This window comes from Ursus maritimus, unplaced genomic scaffold (assembly GCF_017311325.1).
Source record: "Ursus maritimus isolate PB19 unplaced genomic scaffold, ASM1731132v1 scaffold_6, whole genome shotgun sequence".
Taxonomy (NCBI): domain Eukaryota; kingdom Metazoa; phylum Chordata; class Mammalia; order Carnivora; family Ursidae; genus Ursus; species Ursus maritimus.
In genome coordinates this window covers 53,542,844-53,562,926 of record NW_024426774.1, presented here as the reverse complement: position 1 = coordinate 53,562,926, position 20,083 = coordinate 53,542,844, and the positions used below count along the sequence as shown (strand labels likewise).

The 20,083-nt window shown below is 41.1% G+C and overlaps 1 long non-coding RNA gene across 2 annotated transcripts in view; it reads left to right on the top strand.

The window, feature by feature from the left end:
- LOC103671332 overlaps window positions 1-20,083 on the top strand; it is a 38,742-nt gene that overhangs the window by 656 nt on the left and 18,003 nt on the right. The window lies entirely within an intron of this gene.

Sequence of the window (20,083 nt, the reverse complement as noted above, 5' to 3'; positions counted from 1 at the left end):
TGCAATTTTAGGAATATAGGGAAGGTAACCACTGACTGATGCTGGAATCTTCCATACATCTTCACTCCTTAGCTCAAGGTTCATCATATTTGGAAATACAGCAAAAGAGCACCAGACGCTTGGGTTCTAGCAAATGCTTTTCCCTAAATTACTGAGTGATGTGACACCAAGTACTTTTTGTACCTTGCTTTTCTTAGAATATTCTATTTGTCCCTTTTGAACCTAGCAATAGTACTTTCTATACAAAGCAGATATTTAGAGGCTTGAATTATCTTTATGCAGAAAGGTTTCAAGTGATGTCATTCCAGACTAGATTTACTATAAACATTAATAACAGTGTTATATTGTTTATTTTGGAACTAAGAAGCAAATATGAGTAGCCTGTTTATTTCATACCTTTTTCTTTAAGATCGGTGATCCATTAAATTGGAATAATTATAAGTATGCTTGGAGAGCCTTTTTTAAAAATGTGGATCAGAATCTTGCTACTGAAAGGAAAGTGTAGAACTAACGGATTGGATGACCTGCGCCTTTTGTTGTTGTCAGTGGGTTTCTTCCTCCCTCTGGGTGTCAACAAGAGGCCCCACCCTTGGCAGGGCGTTGGCCTTGCCCTCCGGACACTATTAATTCTGGGCTCCCACTCCTTCGGGCATATCCTTGGTGCAGGGGCCTGGGCAAGCCGGTGTCAGTGTGTACACTGAACTGGGTAGAGGAGACCCCCCAGGTGGGTGAGGTGTCCCGGATCCTCCGTTAGCTCACCGCTCTTTGCCCCATCCTCCCACTTGCTGGTTTGAAGGCCAAGAATGGCAGGGCGGGGTATCTGTGGCCGGGGGGCAGGGAAACTGCTCAGGTCGGGGCTTGTCTTTGAGCAGCAACTGATCTTGCTTTCAATTAATTATTGGATAACTCCTGGATCATCCAGGGAAGTGATTCGTGTAGGCAAAGAGCATAACTTCCAGGTGTTTCGGGAAGACATACCTCCAAGTACCCAGTTTTAATGAAGTGAACAAGTAAGTGATTTTCCTAGAGGACCAGAAGGTGATTTGGCATGGGATGGCCAGCCGGTCATCGGTATGACTTGGCATCCCCGGGGCCATTACCCCAGGGAGAGGCACGGGGCTGCTCAGCGCTACTTTCTGCCACCTCCTGTCTTACACTCTGTGCATTAGCTTCCTGCCCAATTCTGCCTTAGCCACTCCCTCAGCGGCATTCCCGAGCCGCACGGAGACAAGACTCCAACAAGCCCTGGTTTGGAACATGGTGTATACAACTGAAGGGTCGGTTTTACCTGATTGTTCTTTCTTTCACATGATAAAGGTTTCTTCTCTTTTGAAAACCAGGCTCTCAATGGCTGACTGGACTGTGGTATCTTCATATGGTGGAATAGTATGTGACAAAGAAAAAATGAAGAAATTAGAACAACACGGATCAGTGCAGATGTATTTTTAAAAGTCTGCATTAAAAAAACACAAATTACATAGGTACGAGAGGGTACCATTTAGGCAGAATTTAAAAATATGCCAAATGCTGCTGTATGTTGGCTAGAGAAATTTACATATGTGTGGAAGTATAAACAAATGCTTTAGGATGACAACCACAGCTATGCTTATAATATTTCACTTTTTTAACCTGCATGGCAGCCCCAAAGGCATTCTATATTGTTATTCATACCAATCTCTATTTTCAAAAACACTTTACAATAAGTGAATTAAAAATTATTATAATGAGATTTTTTATTCCCTGACTCGTTATACTCCTAAAGGTTTAATATGCATTCTTTTTCACCAGTTGCCAAATTTCATAATTTGGCAAAGAAATGACATTTAGGAGGAATGTTCTTTGATTTCAAAACTTCTCAGTGTCAATGAATTTTTCTTAGAAGGCAGTTTTACCCTCTGAAACAAATATAAGACGTTCTATCAACCTAATTAATGATGTGGAATACAGGATTTAAAGTAAATGCTGTAACCCCTTTTCGCAAAGAATTCTGTAATTCAGGTATTCGTTGATGAAGTATGTTACCTAGACTGCTGTGTCTATCGCACTGGAATAGGTATCACGGGGTTCTGGAGCGGAAACAACTTCACTTTACAAAACGGGGAATACAAAATGAAAACCACCAGAGTGAGTGAGTTCTAGCTGGTGTCCGAAGAGGAGATGTAGCAAAGTACCATGGATATAAACCCATTTGGAGCCTCTGTACCAGAAAGAATGAGTGGGGTCTCCTGAGTCACTTCAGGCTTATACCCATCTGGAATGGGGTGGCAGGAGCTGGATTTGGGGCAGGGATTTCTGTAGCTGAGATAGAACCTCTCAGACTCTGTCTGGGACCCTCTCTCTGCATTCTCGTTGCCTAGACTCCCAAGGTCCTGTAGCTGACCTCCTGTGAGAAGAGCCCTTGGCCCCATGAAAATCTGTAAAAGCCACTCGGAGCTGCGGACCCCGCCGGCCTCGTCCTGAGCTGTGGGCAATGCCTATACCCAGTGTGCTCGGGGATGCAAGTGGCACTCTATGCGAGTGGAGATGTAAAGGCAAGGAAGAGAAATGATGCAATTTCTTCCCCAGCTGGGGAGAAGGATAGCAGAAATGAACGAGGTCTGTGAGGAAATTTATATTAGGGGGTAAACAAATGAGTTTTGTGCCCGCCTCTTTAAGTCTCTTCAATGCCATGTTCATTTCTCTTTTTTGATTACCAGGTAGTGCTGTCCTCAGTCTCTTGGGGCATACTTCTTTCCTGCTCTGGCACAAACTACCCCTCAGGGCTTAAAGTCAAGCAGATGACAGATGATCTAGGCATGTGTCTCTTCATCAGGCTGCCGGATTCGCCCATCGAAAGAGCTGTTTAAAAAACACATCCAGCCGGTCTCAGCCTCTAAAGCTCACATCTTATTTAGTCCAACTTTCACTTTTGAAAAATCTAAAGAAATTCTCATGCAGTGTGTGACCAAAGGAGAGGGCAAGGTAAAAATTTCCCATGCAGGGGAAGGACACTCCTTTATTGTAAATTCAGTTGCTGGTTTAAGAGCTGCTGTCTTGACCTTCTAGCCAACTTAAAAGATGGTTTAGGTTAACACTGAAAATGCAATCTTGCTTGGTTGGCCACGGTGCTTTTCTAGAGGACGCTCTTCAGAGAGCTCTTCCTTTAGGATGATAATGCCTATTGTCTCTTTTGACTTTAAGCGGAAGGAAAACCCTCTGGCACGCGTTCGTTCTCTGTGTACGTATGGAACACCTACTGTGTGTCTGGCCCTGAGCTGGGCCCTTTCTACCCAATCCTACCCCTCTTCCTGGAGACCAAGGATCACATCTCAAAAAACGTTATTTCCACATATCTACAGAGAGAAGAGTCATTGGGGACCATCTCAACAGAAAACAAAACAACTTTGGTCCTGACGATTTAGAAGATACAGCTTGTTTTACTTTTGCCGATGTAACTTCACAGTGAAATGCTACGGATATAGGATGGGACTCTACAAGCGGGAGGTCAGGCCCACAGATTAAAAAGAACAAATAGCCTCACCTAGTAAATCTAGTAAATCTTCAAGTAAGAACTTCTAGAAGCCCCCTGCATCGGGTGGTTGTGCTCCGTGGAACTTTTCCCTCTCATATTCCCCTGCCAGATGGATCCCCACTGTGGAAGCCAGTGTGGGGTCCCTTCCTCACGCTGCACTCCTGAGAAAGGGAAAGTAGCTGGTCCTCTTCCACACAAGGTTGGGAGATCTCATGTAGAAATAGGGACATGGTGGGGTGTCTGGGTGGCTCAGCCGTTAAGCGTCTGACTTTGGCTCAGGTCATGATCCCAGGGTCGTGGGATCGAGCCCCGCATCGGGCTCCCTGCTCAGCGGGAAGCCTGCTTCTCCCTCTCCCACTCCCCTTGCTTGTGTTCCCTCTCTCGCTTTCTCTGTCAAAATAAATAAATAAAACCTTAAAAAAAAAAAAAAGAAAGAAGAAAAAAGAAATAGGGACATGGAACAAAATGGAGTAGGTATTTGGCCTTTACCTACCATTCTTTTCTTTTATTATTAATTTTTACATTTGAGTATAGTTGACACACATGCCACATTCAAGTGGAAAACATAGTGATGGGACAAGTTTAAACACTGGGCTATGCTCACGCAGCTACCGTCTAACTGGGAGCCTGTTGCTTCCTCTCCCCTCACCCATTTTGCCGGTCCCACTACCCCCGTCCCCTCTGAAAACCATCCATGTGTTTTCTGTGTTTACAGGTCTGATTCTGCTTTTTGTTTGTTTGTTTATTTATTTGGTTTTTAGAGTCCACATATGAGGGAAATTATATAGTTTTTGTCTCTCTCCTGCCATTCTTCCCAGTTGGAAAATTCAGATCTTCCTCGAGCAGTGGTGAGACGCCATAGTAATAAGCCGGCTTTCTAGCTTACTTGGTATTGTGCACAAGGTGCCTTACTGAGTATCACCGGATCACTGATATATGCACAGAACTCTCCACCCAAAGTGCATTTATTACCTACTGAGATCAAGACCGGAGGGATCTGCTCCATCAGAAACCACTCATATCTTTGAAAAATAGAATTTACTGCTTTAAACAATTTATAATAATTCACCTTTTGTTGAGTAGCTGATACATGTCAGGCCCTTACAAGGTGTTTTTCATATGTTACTGCTAACTATTCCAACAATCTGGAGAGGTGGGCATCATCGTACCTATTTCATTGATGAAGAAACCAAGGAGGAGAAATCTTAACTGACTGCTCAAGCTTATGCGGACAGACAGCAGCAGCACTGGGGTGCAAATCCCTTTCTTCTCTGACGCTGGAGTCAGCTGTCTGTCCACTTCACAAACCTCTCCCGTGTTCAGAACCATCAGCATGGTCAGTGGGTGCCTCGTTAGCTAGACGTGGCTGCTGAATGTACTTGTCTCCTTTGGAAGAACCAGAGACCAGAGATGCATTTCGTTGCCTTGGCCAAGGATGAGTGCATTACACTAGATGCTTTTATGTAGATGGGGGGCCTTATCTTTGGAGGGCAGCTTTTCAAGGACATTTGCCTTTTCTATAAAGCTTAGGATATGAGAGAGATTCTGCCAAAATAATATACTTTTTAGTATTTACCCTTGGCAGGGAGTTTTTGTTTGTTTCTCTTATCATTACATGGGATATCAACCTGGAGAATGTGCTCGTTTAGCTAATGAACCCCTGGACAGAGTGAAGTCTTACTTTTCGATCTTCCCAGAGATGGAGTGGCAGTAAGGCATATAAACATTACATCTAAGCCCTGTGGTCCTTTCCGCGGTACAAGAGACTTCTATCTGCCACTCGGAAAACTTGTATAAGATGAGCCCTGATTTGGGGTTGTTTTTTGGAGGGCAAAGGGTGACGCTGCCTCTCTGATTGCACTTAGTGATACATTTTAATCTATGATTTATGCAACCTGACATTGACATTCATTTAGCTCAGATTACAAGCAAAGTAATTCACTCCTTAATGAAGTGTACCCTGCATGACATATTGACCATGTGAGCTGACAATCATTGCCTTAAAACAGACCTAGGTTACATTTTCTTTTGCATTGAAAGTAGATTGTCAGTTAATAAACTTAAGACAAGGCCTGCTGACCTGCTCTTCTTCCAGAAGTATTTTATTGGAACATCAGAGAAGCACATATTAAAATCAACTGTTGTAATGTAGGGAAAGAGAGAAAAATGCATGTATTCAATGTCATTCAGATGAAAATTTTTTCCATGCATTGAATCAAGGTCCCCTCAACTTCTTTATTTTGAAAACATTTCAAACCTACAGCAAAGTAGAAAACATGATATCATGAATACCTGTACACCTTCCACCTGGATTCACCAATTGTTAACCTTTTGTCACATTTGTGTGTTCTCTCTCTCTTTCATGCGTGTCCATGTGTGTGTTAGTACTACTTGAAAGTAAATTACAGACATCATGACACTTTACTCCTAAACCTTCAGCATGTGTCCTCTAAGAGCTAGGACATTTTCTCATGTGGCTAAAACACCATTATCACACCAAAGAAAATTAACAATTCATTAATATAATCTAATATATAGTGCATATTCCAGTTTCCCAGTTGTCCCCAAAATGCATTTTAGAGTTGCCTTTTAAAATCCAGATTTCAGGGGCCCCTGGGTGGCTCAGTGGGTTGGGCGTCTGTTTTTGGCTCGGGTCGTGGTTCTGGGGTCCTGGGATTGAGCCCCACATTGTCTCCCTCCTCCCAGGGGGGAGTCTGCTTCTCCCTCTGCCTGTCCCCCACCCCACCACTCATGCTCTCTCTCTCAAATAGGTAAAATCTTTAAAAAAATAAAATCCAGGATTCAATCAAAATTTACATCTTGCATTTGTTGTTAAGCATTTATATAGAATTCTGTGAGTAAAAAGGAAAGCACAGGAACGTTGATCCACAATGCTCAGAAAGGGCTAGTGATAAAGTTCTCGTCATGTTTTGTCCCAAAGTATTTCTAACTGATCCCACTGGTAAAGTGTATCATCCACATAGTGGTCGTCTTTTCCTAAAGTATTTCATTCTTTATCCCATTTCACTAAATTTATTTATTATTATTTTTTTTTTAATGATTTTTTATTATATTATGTTAGTCACCATACAGTACATCCCCGGTTTCCGATGTAAGGCTCGATGATTCATTAGTTGCGTATAACACCCAGTGCACCATGCAATACGTGCCCTCCTTACTACCCATCACCGGTCTATCCCATTCCCCCACCCCCCTCCCCTCTGAAGCCCTCAGTTTGTTTCTCATAGTCCATAGTCTCTCATGTTTCATTCCCCCTTCTGATGACCCCCCCTTTCTTTATCCCTTTCTTCCCCTACCGATCATCCTAGTTCTTATGTTCCATAGATGAGAGAAATCATATGATAGTTGTCTTTCTCTACTTATTTCACTTAGCATTATCTCCTCCAGTGCCGTCCATGTTGTAGCAAATGTTGAGAACTCGTTCTTTCTGATGGCTGAGTAATATTCCATTGTATATATGGACCACAACTTCTTAATCCAGTCATCTGTTGCAGGGCATCTCGGCTCCTTCCACAATTTAGCTATTGCCATTTCACTACATTTAAATTGGCGGGCGTGTGGAAGCATTATCCCCTACTCAGAATTTTAAAAGCTTCAATCTCATAAACCTGTTTTCTTCTAAGGTTTCAAAATAGTTGGAGGATTCAAGCCCCAAATCTAGAGGATTCATACCAGCTCCACTCAAAAAGGGAAAAGACCCATGAACTTTCCTGCTTCAAGCAGTTTTTCAGCGATATGTTTAGAATGAATTATAAGTTTCAGATAATTGAGTTTTCTTCTAATTTAGACTTCTACTTATTCTCTTGAAAGCAAAATGTGTTATAATTAAAAATGGAAAGAAAAATTAATTTCAAAGCACATTCACTGGGGCAAATGATAGTTTTATTACTGCCAGGGACATTGGGGGATCAAGTTTAAGAGAATGTGGTTGAAATCAGTGCTGCAAATGCACTTCTCTTCTATAATTATGCATGTCTAAGGTCTTGTAAAGTGGCTGTAGAACTGCTTCAGAGTTGTGTTTAAAGGAAATATTGAGAAGCTGCATTTTGTGAATTACGGTTGTGCGGATCTTCGTACTCCGTCTGATGTCGTATTTTCATTAGCAGTGCAAAAACTACTGCAGGAAAGGGAAGAGCGGACTGTGACCTTTTATGTTCCCTTCGTAAAAGGCAGGAGCATTTTTTTTTTTAAAGATTTTATTTATTTATTTGAGAGAGAGCGAGAGCGAGAGAGCGAGAGCATGCAAGAGACCACAAGCAGGCGGAACGGCACATTGAAAGGGAGAAGCAGGCTTCCTGCTGAGCAGGGCGCCAGACCCTGGGCTGATCCCAGGACCCGGGGATCATGAGCTGAGCCCAAGGCAGACGCTTAACTGACTGAGCCACCTAAGTGACCCATCAGCAACTTTGTTTTTAAAGAAGCAAAACAATATTTTCCTCTTTCATATTATATCATAAAAAGGCAATCAGTGCAATGTATTTAAAAACATCAGCCTCCTCCTCCCCCAAGAAACCCTTGTCAATTGGTGATTGCCATTGAATTTTAAAATGAGCTGGAAGTTTCTTCTGACATTTTTTTTGATAGTAGGAAAAAATACATATTTCAGCACGCCTAAGATACATTTTTCATCTTTTAATATCTGAAATAAGGCTGCTTCTTAAAAGAGATGTCCTGAAATTTTTTAAATTAGGATTTTTTTTTTACTTTCTTCGTGATATTACATAAAATCATTGTGCTTCCATTATGCTAAGCAAAATAACTCAGACAGAGAAAGGCACTACATGAAAACACATACGTGGAATCTGAAAAAAGGCAAACCTGTAAAAAACAGAGAGTAAAATGGGGATGGACAAGATTGATGGTGTTTAAGGGTACGAATTTATAACCAGTAGAAAATAATACCTAGGGATCTAACACGGTATAATGAATATATTGTAATTATGTAATTATTGTGTAATATAATAAATAGTGCTACAATGCAATTGTATTATACAAAGTATAAATGCATTAAAGTAACACGTCGTACGCTTTAATCGTGCACAGGGTTTCATGTCAAATTTGTTCAATAAAAAAGGAAAAATAGTAATTGTGCTTCTCAGAGTTGGTTTCTTAGTTTCGATGACGTACAATATTGAACAAGACAATATTATGCTATACTATAATATACCCATCGATGTGTAATCCATACAGAAGGCACATAGTTTTTTTTAATGAGGGTATTAGAACCTAGTATTTGTATAATTGAGAAATTAGAATGTGGTCGTAAAGAACTTATATCACAAAGCATGGGATATCTTTGGATAAATCAACACACATTAAACCAGATTGTTTTTAATGTTCTTTGTATTATATTATGTTAGTCACCATACAGTACATCCCTGGTTTCTGATGCAAAGTTTGATGATTCATTAGTTGCGTATAACACCCAGTGCACCATGCAATATGTGCACTCCTTACTACCCACCGGTCTATCCCATTCCCCCACCCCCCTCCCCTCTGAAGCCCTCAGTTTGTTTCTCAGAGTCCATAGTCTCTCATGCTTCATTCCCCCTTCTGATTACCCCCCCTTTCTTTATTCAAAAATATCAGTGGCTGATTTATCAAGTGCCTTTTTCGAGAAATATAATTTAATGGTTTTAATCTAGTCTGCTTCTGCATTTCTATTTCTGGCCTTATTGGATTTATTAGAGAGTACCATCTTGCCATTCAGAGTGTCCGCCAGTTCTCCTACCAGAAATAATGATCTCAGAGTCCAGGCGAGGTGGGTGTCAGCCTGGGATTTACTCAGTCTGAGAGGGTTGTTTCTGTAGACAAACCATTTTGCTACTGAGAGCAATCTTAATACTGGAAGAAATAATTCATAGATTATTCTGAAGGCAGTAAATTTGTTATCCTCACATTTCTTTGTATTTAAGAATGTGAAGACAAGCTGAATTCTCCTTTTGGAAAATACGTGGTTTCAATAGCGTGGCTGATCCGGGCCCCCAGGATAACTTCGTGCTGCTCCAGACGGCCGACGGGTGCTGTCATGAGGGTTCCCCACTGTTCTGATTCGTGGAGATACACACACAGTGCTGGGAACTCGGCACACTGTTCAGGGAACATCCCTATATTCAGAACAATATCTAAATTACAAGCCTAGTGAATTTGCACGAACGGAACATATCCGCATAACCAACATCCAGCTCAAAACCCAGAACTTCTCCAGCACCTGGCAGCCTCCCTCACGTCTCTTCGATGCAGTCACCCCCCGGGAGCCTCAGGGCCTTCCCGATGGTCATCTCCATGAGTGAGCTTGCCCTACATTTTGCAGAGTCCCATGAATTAAGTGGCCGCACACTCTTCATTTTGAGTCACATCCTCGGTACGGAAGGCGCTGTCTCCTCACGTCAGCGTTTCTGAAGACTGACTTCAAGGAGTTGGTAGATACAACCAGAAGGTGGTGCCTCAGTTTTTTTCCACAGAACATTCTCAGGTGATGCAGATGTGGCTTTTCACCTTTGTGCTTGCCGGGGAACTGCTACGCCATACTCTGGGTTCAGAAAGGAACCACTGAGAAAAAAGGAAATAGGATGTCGGGGGGCATCTCCCAAAAGAATCGTAATAGAGGCAAAAGAAACAGTCCTGGGGCAAATACACCATTGTATCGATGTAAGTATCTTCGTGATGGTCAAGGGAAAGCTAGGGTTTTCTGAGTTGAATAAGCAGAGTATTTAAATGCATAAAATGTGGGGGAAATCCATAGTCATGGAGAGATCTTGGATAATGAACTCTTTAAGTGCGTAAAGGTAATGGGGACCGCTTTTCTGATCCACTAGCTTACTGTCTACACGAGCTCCCCAATAGGATCGATGCAAGGATCAGGAGAATAGCTCTGTGGAATACTTGGCGTTTTCCTTCTTGCTATTCATGGGACAGCAAGATGGGCGGGGACGCAGAGGGAATGGAGAGCTCGGTTAGTCTCAGCTCCACATGCTGCAGGGGTGGTGTGGAGGGAAATGGACTGGAACCATCCACTCCTTTCCGTGGGGTTGTCGAAGCACACTTTAGAAAAATAATTCTAGGGATGTTAATATTTGACTCGGGGGCTTTTGATTGTGTATGGCCTGGGAATGGGGGTGGCTTGGGCATGTCACTGAAATTTGGAGTGGGTGCCTGTCCACCGTTCTGAGAACTGTATCCCTGGCCTGTATGATTTAGCATGACAACCAGATTACATTTATACAATTAATTAATGTTTGCTTGACCACTTTTATCCAATTTCTTTCCATAGCACATAAAAGAGAACCTGACATAAATTTCTCTTTCAAAACAATTGACTTAGCAACTGCTGACCTTCTGTTCTGTCATTCTAAGGATTGATTGGATATTGTTGAATTGTTTCATTCTACAGTAATTAAACATAAAATTAATTATGCTAGTAACCCATTATTTCTCTGAACCAAGGACTAAGTCATTTGTTTTCGCTTGGTTACTTTGAGAATCTGCCATCAGATGAACAGGGGAAAAAAAATCATACTGTTGCAAACAGAAACTAAATATTTTAAGGCACATTTTAATGGCTAAAATATAATCTGGAAGCTTCTAATTTCCATATGCACAGCATATTGAATTTGTTTAATGTAATTTAGGTCATAAATCTTTTACCTTATGATATGCTCATTTAAATATTTTCTCAGGTGGCTAATCACTTAGAAAACATGTCATAGAGGAATATATGTTAAGAAAGAGAGACGGATGGATCAAACCACCAGCGTCAGTAAAGTCATCATGAATATACAATCCTTGATTTGGTTTGCTGCTCAACCGAAGTGAGATTTAGTTCACAAGTCATTTTCTTTGTTAGTTTTGTATAGAAAACGCTTAAAATTACCCTGATATTATGAGCATTGAATCTGATACCGAGAGGCACACAAGTCTGACAGGACTAAATTATCAAAATGTATGTGCTGATAGAAACCAAAATAGATTTTTGCGGTTTTCATTAGTGCAAGTCTTATTAATTTAATTAACATGATTGAAGATAATATCACCGGATGAGGCAGCAGATACCTAGCCTTGACCTATTACTCACCCGTAGGCCGTAAAATGGTGCACCTGACAAATGGGTGTGCGATCTCATATATTTCAGATTTGGAATCGGCCTTTTGCTGCGGGTTTCCCTGTGGCTTTGGGATACATTTTGAACTTTATCAGAGGAAATTTTTGGTGCTTTTCAAAATTCCTGATGTGATCAGTATTTTCAATATTGAACAATTCTTGGATAGAGTCTTGGATATCGCTGGTACAATTTGGACTGTCATGATGTCTATGGTCGCCCCTGCTGAGCACCCTGTCCTTTTTTCTGGCCATTGTGCCTCCCCCTTAGGTCGAGAATCCTCTCCTCGCCTGCCTGTGGTTCTAGCTGGGGCTATGAATCGGGATATCCCACCACTCTGGCCACAAGGGTGGTTTTGGGGCCCAAGAGAGCCAATTCATGGCCCTTCGCAGGATTTGTCTAGTTGGAAATAAGAGGAATGTCCTGTGGCAAACAAGTTGCCTACTGTATATCTGGTTTCCCCTTTTATCTTATGAACAAAATCCCACCATTATTAATTAATTGATAAATTGATTGATTTGTTTTTTGAGTGGGAATGTTCCCAGTTGAAAATATCTATCTCCTTACACTCTTCTGGAGCTAAAGGGGATCTTGTCTCTCATTTTCCAGTCAATGTGATATAAATGAAAGTCTACTGTGTGGGACTTCTGAAAAGTTATTGTCTTGATAAAAAGGGTCACTCTCAGCAGACAGGTGACTTTTGCCCTTAATCTTCTCCCTCCTTCTGCTTGAAACACGGCACGTCTGAAGACTAAGAACTATGGAGTAGGAATAGGGACAGCTTGAATCACTGAAACCATCCTGAGTAGTTACTCCAGCCTTAGTCTGCTCACCTTCGTAATTCTTGCCGTGTGAGAAAAATAACACCTGTATTCCGTTATGTTCCTGTGTGTGCGTTGCTGTTTTATTCAGAATCGTGTGGTCGAATCTGTGTAGTCCTTTCCCAATTTTAGAGCAGCTTTATTGAGAAGGTCAGTCTGAGAAAATGTAGTCAATCCACAAAAAAAGAGTTCTGGTCTTCAAGTCCCTTGAGTCCAGAATTTCTGTGCAGCCTGGGGCCGTATTATATGAACCAATGGAACCCCGTTCTGCTAAGGATTCCTCAAGTGTGGTTTTTGTCATTTGCAGATAAAAAGAATTCCTGGAGATAGGAAAAGAAAAACAGATATACTATCCACGTAACAAATATCCCAAACCTATTAGGGCTTGTCTTAACTTCCTATCTGCTGGGATGGGAAGGAAGAAATTAGGGTTCTGGGGGGGTTAGTGCCAGCTGTGGGGCTTTGAGATGTCACCTCACATTCCAAACCTCAGGTCTCTCATCTTCAAAAGAACAAGGGTGGATTAGATGACCTCTGGGGTCCCTTCAGTTCCAAATGATTATGATTTCATGCTCATTTTCTGAAGTGTGGACTGGGAGGGCAAGAATGGAAGACATAAGTCAACTATGAAAGAAATGTATTTAGAGATTGTCCATAAATGCCCACTCCTACCGATTAATGAAAAAGTTATGGCACGAGTAGGAATTTGCTGTGGATATGGTCCACAGGCCCTAAGTGTTATCTGTCTAGGAAGGTGGTATGTATAGAGTGAAGGAATGAGACAGGCTTTCCTGAGGATTAAATTACTTCTAAGCACCTAATTTTAGATCTGAAGAGGACTTTCATCATCACGTACTCAAAACCACCATAATAATAACAATAATTACCGGTAACTATGTCCTATGAACTCTGCAAGGTATTTTTGCAGGCATTATCCCATTTCATCCTCATAATAATGCTTGGAGATATATAATCATATTCTCATTTTGTAGCTATTGGTTTTTTTATTTTTTGTGTGTTTCTTTCTTTTTTTTTTTTTTTTGGTTATAATCTGAATAAGGCCCCATTTGAAAATAGTTGGAGCTTAGTATTTGCTTTTTTTAATAAAGCACGGAAATCTGAATACCAATGTTGACTCCAAAGCTGTCTCTCCATTTTCTCACTGCATATTAAAGGAAATAATGGGTTCCAAAGGAAATGTTGATTGGGAGTTAATTACATAATTGCATCCAAAACAATTTAGTTTATTAATGTACCAGTGCAGGAAAGGCTATTCCACCACACAGGCCACTGAAAATTCAGAGACACTCATTGAAGCAAAGTTGTTGCATTGACCTGGGAGAAGAGAGGCAGTGGACAAAATCTATGTACGAGATTATCTTTGTAACCCATACTGAATCAGACTTAAGAGCCGTCAAATGGCTTCTGTCCAGGAGCCCATTTTCCCCTCCTGGACTGGGCTTTGAAGGGTGACACAACATTTGTGTGTCCTCATGTGAGGCAGGCACTGGGCTTGGTCCTCTTGACACTGTATCTTGTTTATTCTCCAAGGTAAATAGGTATGATTGATTCCATCATACAGAGGAGGAACAGAGAGATTAAGTAACCCGCTCAAGGTCACACAGGCAGGAAATATCGGTGGAGCTGTGAATCTAGGTTTTACACCCACCAGAGTCCAAGGTCTTGAAATGCAGTGGGAGAGTGGTATGTCTGTTTTCCCAGTTGCATGATGGGAACCATGGGAATGTCCACATGTGTAACAAGGGAAGGGAAATATAGGCTGTAGATGGAGACTTGTTTTATTCTGTGAGCTGGCAAACAGCTGAGAACAAAGAGTTTAACCTGAAGAAAATATAACTAAACCTGTTTTCATTCTCCAAAGGTTCTCTCTCGAAGCTCCGGACCCATGTGGAAAGCAACCTTTTGTAAGCTTTACTGAGCTGATATCTGAGCTCTGGGCTTTTTCCTCGAAGGAGATAGATGTAAACCTCTTATTTGGTGCTTTCCAAGCATGAGGAAGATGCCCTGGTTGATCCGTTTTTCTGTCTCAAGGAAAGGTTACAAATTAAACCATTTCAGTGTGATATGAATCGGAGACACTCTCCTTGAAGAGAGAGAAAACAGAGAGAACACTTGCATATCACTCTGATTGGGGAACAGAGGAAGAGAAAACATTTAGTTATCCCAGTTCAGCAAAAGGTAGTGGAATGGGTTTCGTTCACCTGAAAATAACTAGTGCCCCTTCTGCCGACTCTCTTCCTTCCCTTTCATTCAAGTTAGGTTTATAAATTCTGAAAAATCTCCAGGGAGGCAGATAACAAAAACTTCCTCTTAGTAACCCTCTAAGCCCATCTTAGCACTTAATAACCCTTCCGTAAGGACGTTTTCCCTCTAGAGCAAACCTAAATCATTCCGCTGAACGTTAATTCCATCTCCTCTCTTTTCTCCAGTGAGGAGAAAGAACAGCTGTTTACCGTCTTCCCGAGAGGAGACTGGAGCACACTGAACGGAGAGGCACCAGATCACCCTCAGCCTCCCACCGTGTGGGCGAAATAGCGTTGCTATGTCGGTAGTTCTCAAAGTGGTTTCCTGACCAGGGGCATCAGCGGCTCCGGGAACCTGTTAGAGATGCAGATTCTCGGGCCCCACCCCAAACCTGCTTCATCAGAGACTCTGAGGGCAGGTCCACCAGCAATTGGTGTTTTAACAAAACTTTCGGGGGTCTTTCATGCTCCCTGAAGTTTGAGAACTGCCGATAGCGTAGCCATGTGGACAGATGTGGGTGATTATTACTGATAATAGTCTTCATCATTCATAGTGTTTCTGTAAAGTTTGTGTGTATGTCTGTACGTAACAGTGCATATATCTGGTGTATTCATTTATGTGAGACTTACTGGCAGGCAGTAGTGCCCAGGTTTCTGTGTACTGGAAGCTAACAGACGCCCTCCGTCTGGGCACTCATGTTCAGAAGCGAGAGCTCGGCCGCGCCTATCTGGGTTTACGTAATGAAGCCCTACCTGGGTTTCAACTTCTGAAACCATAGGTGGGACACAGAATATAGTGAGAAAGGAAAACCCTCTGAACAGACAACCGTCATTCACTTCTTTGTGTTCTCTCTCAGACTTGTATTATTTATTCAAAACAGATGTGTTTTCCCGAATAGGGTCATGCTATGCATATGATCTTCTCACCTGCATTTTTAAGTTAAGAATATGGCATGAATGCCGATAAGACCACATACACACATACACACATACACACACACACGTACACACATACATACACACACACACGTACACACACAGAGATCATTTTTAGTAATTGTATGGCCAGTTGCCTCTTGATGGACCATTAGGTTATTTTCAGTTTTTCTTTCTTTCTTTCTTTTTTTTTTTTTAAAGATTTTATTTATTTATTCGACAGAGATAGAGACAGCCAGCGAGAGAGGGAACACAAGCAGGGGGAGTGGGAGAGGAAGAAGCAGGCTCATAGCGGAGGAGCCTGATGTGGGGCTCGATCCCGTAACGCCGGGATCACGCCCTGAGCCGAAGGCAGACGCTCAACCACTGTGCCACCCAGGCGCCCCTCTTTCTTTCTTTTTAACCATTATAGAAAGCTGAAGTTCTGTTAAGCCGTGAATAAAGTGGAGATAAACATCAATACCCTTAGACTTGTGTGGTCAGGCCTTCACTGTTCTGTACCAGCTTTACGAAAGTTAGAAAAGCAGGTGTTAGCTGCCTTGCATTTCATTATAAGGCCCTCCTTTTCATGAGGAGTTTCTTCCAGGTTTTCCTTGGGCTTATAAATAAATATGATTGGAAAGACTTTTCTTAGGGAATACTAATATGTGGTCCATTGTACACACCGGCAGTTCTGTTATTGTTAAAGAATGTATTTTGAAAGTTTTTTTCAATTTGTATGTAAGTTGACTTATTGGTATCTTTCCCTTGATTGGTTGTGCCTGCAAATATATAATTTTAGATTATTTAGGTTTAGGATGAGTTTATAGCTGTGAGATATGGAAAAACTAACTAGACCAGTTTATACTTGTGAAATATGGCAAAACCAACTAGACCAGTTGATGCCTCCGAGATATGGCAAAACCAAGTAGAGAGCATGAGAATTGCATCATTGGCTCCGGCTTCATGAGTACATGACTGGAGCCATCTTTAATAATTTCAGTTGCAGTACAACCTGCAAAGAAGAGTTATGGCCTGAGGGAAGTTTGGAGACTCCCACACATTCTAATTGTTCCAGTACACGTGCGGGTGGTAACACCCCCATTTTGAACCTTGTCCTTTACAGAAACTTTCTTGATACTACGCTCAACAAAATATCGAGCTGCTCTTGGACCACAGACACGCTTTATCTGAGCTGAGCTGTATTAAAGGACTTTCTCGTTGTTTTTCATTCAAGCTTAGCCTTGGGAACTTGGTTACACTGGAGTGAGATTAATGTCTTGAAATGTTACCCAAATCTCTTAGCTAGAGTCTTGAATATTCAGATTGTGTGGCCCAGTCACCATAACTGCTATTCTTGAAGAGGCTGAGAAAACATGTGTCCAGGTTGGAAAAAGGTTTTCCAACATTCTCATTTGGGTATACGTTAGTCGTCAGGGAATCTTTGCCAGTCGTATGCTTTTGGGCATGGGTTGTGTCTGTGTAGTTCAGTGTTGTGTTACAACACCTAGTGCAGGGCCTAGCCCAGGTAGAGATTCAATGAATACTGGCTGAAAGAGTGAGTGAAAGAAAATATCTTCGTGACTATTTCAATGGGGCAACCAGGAGTGCTGGTTTAAATGATAGCTGGAAGGGTATATGAGAAAGCTTGGGAAAACCTTATAGAAACTTCCACCCAGGTGCTATTTTACTTAATGCTTAAAATGAGAATGTCCATTAGTGAAAAAAAAAAAAAAAGACCCAACTACTAGAAATATTTGTTTTGGGATCTCAACTCAGGTTGTTAAGATGTTCCAAAATATGGCATTTATTTGCTCAAGTCCAACTCTAGTAATACCTATTTGCCAAGGTAGGTATAGTCTAAATATCCAATGGCTTGTTTAACAAAATAACTTGCCTAGAATAATCAAGAGTTCTCAAAGAACTATTGGTTATGACTAAGGTAGGCTATTAGGACATGAAACACATCATATCCTTTTCCAAATCCTTTGAACCCTTAAAGATATATTTTTCATGTATTTCACATAATCACAATTTTTTGGTCTTGCATATTCTTCCCTATTTTGAGCAAAAACCCCCTTCTCCTACCATTTTATTTCTTTTCTTCTCATGCTGTCATCTTAGGATGTAAAGTGCTTTTCTTTGAATAGAGTAGAAAAAGAGAGATTGTATTTTCAAACTATACTGGTAAGGTATAATTTAAGAAAAAATTCAGACAGTGCTGTATTCAACAAATATTAATGCATTTAATATTCCTATGAGCTGGGTATGACCATAATTCTCATTTTCGGGGGGAAATTGAGGCACAGAGAGGTTAAGTAACTTTTCCAAGTTCACGCAGCTAGGAAACAAAAGAACCGGGACTCAAACACAGCTTGGCTGTGGTTCCATGGTACAGCTCCTATGCATGTACTATGTACTGTATTATCAAGCTTTTCTGGGATTATTGCTCTTTTTTAGGCCATCCGAGGTCATTGCCTTCAACCTTGGGCTTGAGGCAGAAAGTTTCATGTTTGAGGATTTATGGATTAGGAAGCTGCAACACTGTCCAGATTTTCTATTTTTCTTATATTAAAAGTGATGAGCTTAAAAACCTGTAATTTGTAAAGGATAATCATTTCTGAATTGGGGAGGGAGCTTTTTCTGCTATTTAAGTGGGAATTTTATGAGAATAAATGAATTTACTGAGAGAAATGTGGTGTTTTGTATCTGAATTCCAATTATGTTATTTTTTCTAATAAAGGTTAACATTTCAAAGGGATAGTCGGCGGTGAAGGCTTGACCTAGAATGATGATGTTTGCAGGTACTTCCCTCTTTTTTGCTCTTTCCCTTCACCCATTCCAGTAGAAAGTGAAAATGTCAGAAAGAAAAATGAGGGAAGAGATAGTATTAAAGTAGTACAGGTGCTATTTGCCTGGGTGTTGGGAAGTTTTAGGTCTCCTATTTTTTACATTCTCTATAAAGCTTAATTACCATTTTTCAGAGATATACATACTGCAACAGAGCCCCAGATTACTAGGGAGTGGGGTTTTATTAACATCAGTTGTTTTAAGGAGGAGACCATTATGAAAGAAGAGGAAAAAAGAGTGAGAACCTATGAGATCAGGATCTATCTTAACTTAGCACTCAATTGAATGAAATTTTTGAAGTGAGGTAATGTTTTCTGATTTTATTTTATTTTTATTTTTATTTTTTTTTAAAGATTTTATTTATTTATTCAACAGAGACAGAGACAGCCAGCGAGAGAGGGAACACAAGCAGGGGGAGTGGGAGAGGAAGAAGCAAGCTCATAGCGGAGGAGCCTGATGTGGGACTTGATCCCATAACGCCGGGATCACGCCCTGAGCCGAAGGCAGACGCTTAACCGCTGTGCCACCCAGGCGCCCCTGATTTTATTTTATTTATTTTATTTTAAATTCCTTTTTAAAAATTTATTTGAGAGAGAGAGACAGAGTGCATGAGCAGAAGGGACAAAGGGAGAGGGAGAAAGAATCTCTAGCAGACTCCGTGTTGATCGTGGAGCCTGATTCGGGGCTTGATCTCACACCCTGAGATCATGACCTGAGCCAAAACCAAGAGTAGGAAGTTTGACTGCACCACCCAGGTGCCCCTTATTTTATTTTTTTATGGTGAATTCAACTTTTTTATAGAAAAATAGGGGGGAAAAATAACCATCATGAGTTAGTTTCAGCTTCCCTAAGACCAGAGCTTAATTTGGCAGCTCTCCAAAATATCCTCCTAAGAAAAATCTACAAATCCTATTTTCGACTAAAATTAGTAAGGAAAGATATCATGAAGCGTTGAAATAGGGTTTTATGTAATTCAACGTGCAGACTGGAATGCTTTGCAAATTAAGGCATCCAAAAGTTGAAGCCTTTCAACTCTAGTGGTTGGATAAAATCTTCCTTAATATATAATGAACATATGCAAATCATGGGAAATATTTTCTGAATGCTGATTCTTTTGCCACATGTTAACAAAGACTGTTTCATAGTTTCAAACCAGTCATCGAAGAGAATTTCGCTTCTTTCTCTTACCTAGTGAAAATATCCTAAGTTTGTATGCGAAATCCCCATATCCCTTCGACTTCCGACTGAGAATTGACAAATATGGCAAGCAAGCAATCAAATCCTGTCCATTAAGACTTTTGACAATACTATTTATGTACATATAAACTTCAAGGGTATGTGAAGGTGGTTAATTAATCCCTCTGTTATGATCTTTATTTTTTTTCCCTTCACTTTTAAAAAGGAAATTGATAAGGAATAAAAATGACTAGATGCAGTACGATCTCCGACCACATTACCTGGATTTCCAACTTGATGATATTCTACTGAAGAATCACTGAAAGGGGGAGTCAAATGCACATGCTAATGGTGGTGTTGAGGAGGAGGTGGTCAGGAATGGGGGCGATAGGGGTGGGTGGAGTGGAGAAGCAACACAAAAAGAGAC